A 10,232-nucleotide genomic window follows, 5' to 3' on the forward strand; every position below is an offset into this window, starting at 1 on the left:
CTAGATTGAAAGTGTGACCTTTTATGGCATCCAAATCTGTCATATAAACGTTCAGAGCCAGCCAGCTATTAGCAATGTGGATAACTCTTCACCTGTATGTTTTTGCACACACAGTTTAACTATTTCTCAATGTTCCTTCTAGTTAGGTGTGGCCATGTGACTGAGTTCTGGCAATAAAATGTGATGAGAAGTGATGTGCACTGCTTAACCCTTCAAGACTGGCCCATAAACTCTTCTCACTGATGGGATTGTCACCTTCTACCAGCTTGTTGCAAAATGATTGCAGGAAACTTGTAAGCAACATGTTTAATAAGGTACAACCATAACGTGGAAGGAACATGGACTCCTACATCCCCAGGTGAAGGAGAGGTATCCAGATTAGGAACAACCATTTGGGACTTTATATGTGAGATAAATAAATTTTTCTCCTCTTTGAAATATTCCACATTTTTGAATTTCTTAACAATTAGTGTCACCTTAACTAATACAGAGTAAAAGTACTCAGGCTCTTAAATTTTTTTCTCCTGGTCATCTTTGCAAATATTATTGTTATGCTCTCTGTACTAGGATGGAAAACTTTGCAAGATAAATGAATAAATGAATAAATAATCAAAATGTTTTAATATTTACCTTCAAGTGAAGAGTAAGATTAACCTGGTAGGTTTTATCTTTACATTTGTTTACAAAATGTATATCTCACCAAAAAATTAAGAACACTTAATTTAAGACATCTATTTTTGTTTAGGCTTGGTAAGCTATCAGGCATTAGTACCATGGAAAGTACATTTTCCTACAGGTACTATGGAAAGTAAATTTATGATTACAAAAAATAATTAATTAATATTACATTTTAAAACATTCTATGACTACGCAGTTATTATTTCAGAGCATTCTCTGTGATCCCAGTGTTTCCTCTATATATTGACTAATCTTTTACCTTTACCTTATTATTATATAACAAACAAAACACTTTGGAATTAAGAAATAGAAATAAAAGAAAGAAACATCACTGCCTGTTTTTCCATTCACTTCTCCTGAGAACTTATTTTACAGGCAGCCAGGTTTGGAAAACAGGTTTCCAAACTGTAACATAAGGCCATAAGACTATACATGTAGAACAATTTTCTATCTCAGAAATATTGACCTCTTAGCAATCTTTATTTGTAGGTTAAACATCACAAGCACATGTATGTTGAACCATAGGATGGTTAATTTTATATGTCAAATTGACTGGACCACGAGGTGCCCAGATATTTGCTTAAACATTCTTGGTGCATCTGGGAAGGTGTTTCTGGATGAGATTGACAGTTGGATCAGTAGGCTGAACAAAGCAGACTGCCTTCCCAGTGCGGATGGGCTTCATTCAATTCTTTGAAAGCCTAATTAGAATTAGAAAGGTTGACTAAAGGAGAGTTTGCTCTCTCTGCCTGACTGTCTTCAAGCTGAGACACTGGGCTTCTTCTAGGTCTTGGAATGCAACCTACGCCATCAGCTTTCTTTGGTCTCCAGCTCACTGACTACAGATACTGGGACTTTTCAGCTTCCACAACTGCATGAACCAATTTCTTACAGTAAATTAATCTCTCTTCCCCCTTTTGATTATGTTTCTGTGGAGAACATTGACTAATATAACAGCTAAAACAATGGTCATTTACTGAAATTTGTATTTTAATAATCACATCAAAATTTGTTAATCATGAAACTAATGGGATGGAAAAGTTTTACTGATATTTCAAGATGTAAAAGTGCAATATTGTATGTTATTTAGCAATTGAATCCGGGATATGATATAGCACACAGTCACAAAAATGTCAACTTTTATGGTGTCGAAATCCACCATATGAACATTTAGTGCCAGCCATTTCAAATGAGTTTTATAAACTCCAAAACCAGAAAAAAAGGAAAGTTGCTTTTTTTGAAGTTATATGTATGATTATACAATGTAGAACTCCCCGCATCTTTTGTATGTGGAGGGAAAAAAGACTGAAAATTACTTATTATATAAAGGGTTTGAGAAACTTAGATCACTGAGAGCTTTATCCCAGGACTTAATTCTTTTTTATTTGTGTAATCTCGACAGTAAATCTGTCTATAGTGCAAAGATACATCACGACTTTCAAACACATTACTTACAGAACAGACATAGATACATTCATGAAGAGACCACGAAAATTTGTGTATGGTTGTTTTTTTCTATGAGTCTTATGCTTACTCTACTTGTGGGAATCTAGCTTAAGGAAGTGTCCAAACATGTCCCATTGATACTTCTCTTGGGAAATTTTCTGCTGTCACCACCTAGGGGAGAAGAAGAAATATCTTCTCCCCTAGGAGATTGAGCCCATAGACCATCAATCTTCGAATTTTAAGGTATATAATAATTACGGGAATATTAAACATTTGCTCCCATATATCCGTTTTCAGATAACCTTTTCCCAAATATTTTGATTCAGTGAGTCTCAGACACGACCTAGCTCTCTACGTTCTAACAAACACAATAAAATTGTTCTGACAACAGGAGGTGGATGGCCTATGTTCTGAGAAACCACCGCACAAACTTTCCTGCTTTCAATGTGATGAGTTTTCTTATCTGTTTATATCAGTTAGCTTTTTCTAGGTAACAACAACAACAAAAATCTAAGCAGCATATAAAAATAAGCATTTGTTGATCACATGGCTGAAATCAACTGCGGTCTGCTAAGCAGCTCTGCAGATAAAGACTGGGTTTGCCTTCCTGTCTAGGGGTAGGTTGGCTGATCTGCTCCTCCAGGCTGGACTCGGCTGAGTCACTCAGACCTATGTCCCCAGGACGATGTCAGAAATGCAGAAAAGCACGTGGAACAGCCTGGGTCTCTAGAGCCCTCGGCTCAGAATAGACCTGCTGCCACCTCCATCTAACTCTATTGGAAAAAGCCAAGTCACATCGTCAAACTCAGAGTTACAAGCTCAAAAAATATTTTCTGCCATTTTAGTGGGAGGAACTGCAAAGTAACCTAGCGAAGGGTGTGGACACAAGGAGAGGTTACCGATTAAGGCCATTATTGCAATCAGCCCTTAGAAAGTACTGAAAGGCAACTACAGAAAGCGAGCAGTATCCCCATGAACTTTATTGGGGGGAGTATGGCCTGTGAATATGCTGATTCAGGCCATTTCTAGAATTTACATCCAATCAGAATAGTGCATTATCCTACATTCTGTCAAGATACTTTATTTCAAGCCTGTGCTGTGTCTCCTTCTACACAGTGAAGTATGTATAAATTGCCATGCAAGCTCACATGAGTGCCATTTGAAAACTGATAACTTCACCTGTGGAAAATATTCTTGATTAAGATTACACATTTCAGAATGCATGATATTCTCAGATAAAGTATGCTCAAGCTTAACACAGCTATAACTATGACAAAACACAATTTTGGGTAGAGAGAACATACATTTTCACAGCAGGATTTGCAATGCTCATAAAACATAATTTTAGAATCTTTCTTTGATTGATAATAAGGTTATAGATAGATATAACTGTAGCTCATCTTTGCTTATTTATGAAATATATTATATAAGGACTTTGATCAGTAACAATCACACTCATATATATATATATATGAATGTGGAAGTAATAAAACTGGCTTTCTTCAAGCATCAGAAATTGACACATTTTCAATTCAGCCTGATTTTTGTTAATTAATGTAGATCAGTGCAGTTTTATATTACAGAAGTACCAATATATCTTTATTTTAATAAATTACTACAGTGCTCTAAAAATTGAGGCTTCTGTATATATAACATGGAAATATTTAGCAGAAATAATTTTTGGCACATACATAAATCAGTGCTGGAAGAGTTACTGTTCTCGAAGTAAATACAGAGTGAAAAGATAAATTATTAGTCTTGTGCTTGATCTTGTCATGGGAGAACATAAAAGGCCTCACTATAATAAATAGAACACTCTTTCTTTTAAACTCACATGATCTCAGACATTTATAAAAATAGAAATTTCTGTTGATAAATACTCTTGACTTGGAATGCCACAGAGACATCCTGCCTGGGTTTTTTTTTTTTTTTTTTTTTTTAACCACAGTCCTTACTAAATCCTAGTATTCAAGGAAGTTTCTAAGGAATAAACTTGAGAAAGGCTGATAGAACTGGGGTCTTAAAAATAAAGGCGCTCATTTTAACAACATGTTCATTGTTAATAAGAATGAAGCGTTATTTGCTCTTTTTGTTGTTGTTGTCGTTGTTGTTGTTTGTGTTAACCTGGCTGGAGTTTCTATCAACCTTCCAAAAGTGCCAAAGGCATCTTCCAATGATCCAATAAAAAATGCTGATAGATGTTTGGACTCAGTCACATCAAAGCAAAATAAGCATTGTGAGAAGACCCCTGCTCATATTTAACTAAGCAGGGTTAAATGATGAATTAACTAAGGCAAGTCCTTATATCAAAAATATCAACACAAACTCTCTGTCAGATTGACATCTTACTTTACGTCTTGTGACTTTGAAAGACTTACAATTTTTACTGCTGTTTTGAGACATTATTTTTAATATATAATAACTCCAGAAGTGTCTCCTTTAACCTGTTTTCCATGAGTAACAGTCATGCTTAAGTTAACATGGTGATACAGGATAGATTCCAGATTGGAAGGGAGAGGCTTCCAAGAGAGTGAGGTGGGGATACTCATCAGACAGAGGTGAAAACAACAAAGCTAAACTTTTCCTACATCCAACGCTAACTATAAAAAAGCACAGATTCTATAGAAGGAGGCTTTTTTGCTGTTCATACCATAAAGGACTAAGCTATACTTATGTGCCATTTACCTTGGAGATCCTTGAGGTATATCTGAAAGGGTGTCTTTTCCCACTGGCTGTACTACCAAGCAGTAAATGGCAAGTTCCATGAAGACAGGGAATTTGCTTGTTCACTTCTGTATAAACAGGAACCAAAACCCTTCTGGCACATGGTTTGTGCACCATTAAAAACTGACTGAGTAAATTATAAATTTTAGATAGTTTTAAAGTTCCTTGTAAAAAGTGACAGTTCTATTACAAAGGTAAGTTTCTCACTTAGATGTGTGATATGATTGCACAAATATTGGTTTGAGACAAAGATCTAAGACGTCCAGAGTAGAACCTTTTGGCAACAGAGTTTGCATTTAATCTTGCCAGCAATGAATATCTACATCTAATTCACTCCCTATTCCACCAAAAAAAAGTTTTCAAATTCTTTTTCCATAATTATTGATTAGAAGATAAATCAAGGCCATCTTATTTGTTAAATAACAAGTTGCCTAAAATGTTATCTATTGACTCAATCCATCCGTGGATGTGAGTAATGAAGTTTCTAAGTGTAAACATATCCTACAATTGATACCTCATGTATTATTCCACTTTCACACTGCTATGAAGAACTGCCTAAGACTGGGTAATTTAAAGAGGAAAGAGGCTTAATTGACTCACAGTTCTGCATGGCTGGGGAGGCCTCACACAGCTTAAAATCATTGCGGAAGGCAAAGGAGAACCAAGTACCTTCTTCACAAGGCAGCTGGAGAGACAGAGAGCAAAGCAGGAGGTGCTACTTTTAAATCATTAGATCTCGTGAGAACTCAGTCACTATCACGAGAACAGCATGGAGGAAACCACCTCCATGATCCAATCACTTCCTACCATGTCCGTCCCTTCACAAGTGGGACACAGAGCCAAACCATATCACCTCATTAAAGCAACGTTAAGTTTATTTTGAGGGCTAAGGCTGCCCAGAGAAAATTTTCACAAATATGCAGATTAGGGCAGAAATCAACACTCCTAGAAATTCATTTATAGTTCTAAACTATACCACAAAGAGCAATTAGGAACTTTAGAAAATCCATTGGCAGATGAAGCAGCGTCAGTGGCTACTTCCAAGTGAAATCCCTCTGGGGATCACTTCTGCCCTTCTTTCATCAGCCTAGGGGCCAGAATCCTTCCCTGCGCCTCCGGAAGGGCTCTGTCTTCCAGTGTTAGGTGCGCTAAAGGCCACTAAAGGCTCCGTAGGCTTCCCAGGGCTCTCTCCAAACCTCCCTTTCACATCTTCCCTCTCTATATATACACCCTAGGCTTTTTTTCTCAAGGTAAACCAAGGCTGGAAGAGGAAAAAACAGTAAACCTCTTTTGAAAGAATTCACCTGCTTCTTCTTTTTTTTTTTCAGTTTGTCCCCAAATAGCTCCAAGCCAAATACATCTGTCACTAAAACGACAACAAATAAGTAACTTTAAGAATTTAAAAATCAAATTCACGATAACTGATTTTTATTAAATCTCTTATATGACTCTGGGATGACTTTAACTGAAAAAACTGCAATGAAGAATATAGTAATTGCTTGTCTTCATGCCAGGACAATATTGGCCTATTTTGATTCTCTTTCTGATTCGGTTCTTTCTTCAAGAACAAAAATGTGTACTAATTTAGGCAGGGAATTTGATCTGTGGAGGAAATGCATAAGGATGCTGAGAGAAAAATGAGCCAGGCGCTTGGATTAGCAAAATCTAGAAAATCTGTAGTGTGGGAAAACTAACAAGCAAAGAAAAACACATGCTCCAAATATTTTGCAAGTTTAAGAGCCAATTGTTGACTGTGAAGAAATTCAGTCCTGGTAAATCTCCAAGCTTCTCTGCTTTCCATTTCTTCAGACCAAAAACAAACAAAACAAAACAAAAAACAAAAAAACCACAAAACAAAGAGGCAATTGGCAAACGTAAAACTCTAACACTATGTGTTTTTTTCTATAATCTACTATCATAATCGACATATTATTAAGAATGTACAGTCTCTGGTGCATTTTACTCTATCATAGATTGTTCATTTCCCTGAATCTTTCTAAGATTAGAAATTGAAAGTAGGTTTATAGTTTTCATAGTCATAGGAATATTTGTCATTCATCACAGAGCAAATTATTTATTGCTGTTGTCTAGAAAGCTGACCGATCCCATCAGTTTTACTTGAGTGGAGGAAATTCTGTTTACATAGGAGAGAGGAAAAGAGCCCAGGTCCCCTGTGGCATTAAACAGTGTCTCCATTGCGCTGCATCCTCTATGTGTCCCTGCAGATGCACTCTGCATTCTTCTCCTTCTGCTCTGAATGGACTACGTCAAAGGATCCTTTGCCTTCTGACTTCAACTTAATGTGAATGGAGAATACCAAAAAAAGAATAAAGGAAGGAAAGAGTGTGGGATCAGGTATTTAATGTCTGTTTTCTCTTCCTGGAGGATCATCTGGAGAATCCTGGAGGATATAGATTGACTAAATCTTTCAACCAAAGGGGTCATAGCTAACGTCAGGCCACCTTCTTAACACAAATCAATAAATCTCTATCTCTTTCTCCTCTTTCCCTCCCCCTTCCTCCATTTCTGTATCTCTGTCTCTCTTTCTCTCTCTCTCTCTCTCTCTCTAATGACCATAATGTTGACAGCCTTGGGGTCTGATATGGTTTGGTTGTGTCTCCACCCAAATCTCACCTTGAATTGTAGCTCCTATAATTCCCACCTGTCTTAGGAGAGACCCTGTGGGAGGTAACTGAATCATGGGGGTGGGTCTTTCCTGGGCTGTTCTCATGATAGTGAATAAGTCTCATGAGAGCTGGTGGCTTTATAAAGGGGAGTTCGCCTGTATACACTCTCTTGCCTGCTACCATATAAGACATGTCTTTGCTTCTCATTTGCCTTCCACCATGATTGTGAGGCCTCCCTAGCCATGTGGAACTTTGAGTCAATTAAACCTCTTTCCTTTATAAATTACCCAGTCTCAGGTATATCCTTATAGCAGTGTGAGAATGGACTAATACAGGGTCCTTGCATGGCCTGCCTTTCACCTAATTTATACCTTTAAAAGTTGTCTTTTACTGAACTTGCCTCTAATTATTCAATTTGAGCATGCCATCTCCTCCCTGCCAGGACCCTAAATGATACATTCACCTCTCCTCCAATGATCTCTTCCTTAGCTCCCCAATTATTACTGCTTTCTTAGTTTTAGCAATCAATACAAGCAATTTATTTATTGAACAAGTAATCTACCTGGTATATCTACAAGTCCTCTCTACCTGTCACTCCACTGACCCTGCTGTCACTCACTGAAGTCACTGACAGGCACAATACCAAATCCCTTACAAACAGCCTTCCTTACACTGCTGGTGCCCTTCAAAGCAAAGGAGACTATTACTCACTGAATATTTTAGTTTCAGCTTCTATGCCATTTTCTGCTTCTGTTTCCTTAAAAGCTCTTTTTGGTACTCCTGACTGAAATGATGTTGTTCTTCAAGTTTCTGTATTCAGTGTTGTAACTGTATGCAATTTCAGTGATAAGTATGGCTCCAACTGCCATTTACAGGCTGAAGCTTCCTAAATCTATAATCCCAGATCTCTCTGTTAATTCAAGGCCCCTATATCTAATAAACTTATTATCAACTCTAACCTGTTGATCAAATCAAACATGTCCATTTATTAACACATCTTTATTAACACATCTGTCTCTTCTTCTGAACTCTTTTGTTTTAACGCATGTTAAAATCACCAGCCTGAACACGGAAGACAAGAACAGTGTGTTCTGGGCTGTGCTAGCTGAATCTCACCCCTAAGACTGAGGCCTGCATTTCCCTAGTTGCTACAGGAATGCTGACAACTCGTTAATGTGTACTTCCCCAGGAAGTGCCCTCAGCTAAAGGAATCTCTTTTACCCAAGCTTGTTTCCCCTTCCTGGGGTAGCCCACATCCAGTGATTACTAAATATGGAGAACAAAGGCTCACCCTCATTGTCTCTACTTGGGGCCACTCTGATGGGCCATTGCAACTCCAGAGCTCCATGTAGCCTCCACTGCCACTACATCACACTTCCACATCTCCCTTTGCCCAGTTCCACTTCTTCCCTCACCCTCTTACAGGTGTTATTCCTGAGTTCTCCTCCGTAAACTCCCTGCACAAAAATCTCTGCCGCTGTGTCTGCTCCCTGGGAGACCCAACCTCAGCTAGTGAGAACTTAGGGTTATTCTTGATGACTCCATCTTCCTCATCTCCTTCCTCCAATGGGTCACCCAGCCTGTGAATTCTCTCTCCTAAATAATCACCGTTTCTTTAAATCTCCACAGTCACTACCTTAATTCTGGTCTCCATTTAGTATCAAGATTATGACAATTATCTGCTAATGGTCTGCTTCACTCTGGCTTTTCTTACCTCCATCTTATCAGAATTCTGCTGCTACAGTGATCTTTGCAAATACATTCCATTACATCATTCTCCCCTTGAATTCCATCACAACTTTGACAATCACCTTCAAGTCTTCATAACTGAATTCTTGCCCATGTCTCTAGCTTCTCTTACTATGATGACTCCTGCTGCCACTATTCCTATCGTTAATGCTGCTACTGCTACCACTCACACAGGCACTTATTAGGATGTGTGAAGAAAAAAGAGACTTCCAGCTAAAATTTTCCTAATAGTTCATGCTTATTTATGTTTCCCTGTCTTTAGACACGTTATTTCTCTTATCCAATGTGTCTCCTCTATCATATCCTATATTCCATCCACACGTCACAAGTATTCCCTCTAGATCATCAATTCTCTCTTTTTTTTTTTTTTTTTTTTTGAGAAGCAGTCTCTCACTGTCACCCAGGCTGGACTGCAGTCACACGATCTCGGCTCACTGCAACCTCCACCTCCCAGGTTAAAGCGATTCTCCTTGCCTCAGCCTCCCAAGTAGCTAGGATTATAGGCACCTGCCACCATGCCTGGCTAATTTTTTGTATTTTTAATAGAGACATGGTTTCACTATGTACTCCTGACCTCATGATCTGCCCGCCTCGGCCTCCCAAAATACTGGGATTACAGGCATGAGCCACCGCGCCAGGCCATCAATTCTCAAACTATAACGTGGGGATCTTGTTAAAATGCGGATTTCGATTTAGTAGAGCTGGGGCTGCAAAGCTGATGCTGTTAGTCTGGGGACGACACTTGTCACATCAAGGCTCAAGTTACCTCCTAACTCGTTGTCAGAAAACACATATGGAGAGTATTAGTCATTATAGTAATATCTGAGTAGGGGGTGTTTACCCCTGCTACAATGTCTTACTGGATACTGTTTGCATTCTATTTGCCCAATAACACAGAACTTACACAGCCAGCGGGGAATATATCCAGGGTCTGGGAGGTACTTCATGGTAGCTGGTAATAGTTACTATTCTCCCAGATGGCAATCCCACTCACGGTAAATTGTTTTA

At 38.3% G+C, this 10,232-nt stretch overlaps 1 long non-coding RNA gene across 1 annotated transcript; it reads right to left on the bottom strand.

Annotated features, from left to right (window-relative positions):
* Window positions 1–1,244: 1,244 nt before the first annotated feature.
* On the bottom strand, window positions 1,245–9,185 carry LOC129487401 (uncharacterized). Its single transcript, XR_008659311.2, has 5 exons — window positions 9,112–9,185; window positions 8,187–8,303; window positions 6,991–7,144; window positions 5,449–5,533; window positions 1,245–1,379 (listed from the first exon to the last, which is right to left on the bottom strand). It is a non-coding gene; the product is annotated as an uncharacterized lncRNA (long non-coding RNA).
* Window positions 9,186–10,232: the final 1,047 nt, after the last annotated feature.

Source organism: Symphalangus syndactylus, chromosome 1 (genome assembly GCF_028878055.3).
Source record: "Symphalangus syndactylus isolate Jambi chromosome 1, NHGRI_mSymSyn1-v2.1_pri, whole genome shotgun sequence".
Lineage (NCBI taxonomy): Eukaryota > Metazoa > Chordata > Mammalia > Primates > Hylobatidae > Symphalangus > Symphalangus syndactylus.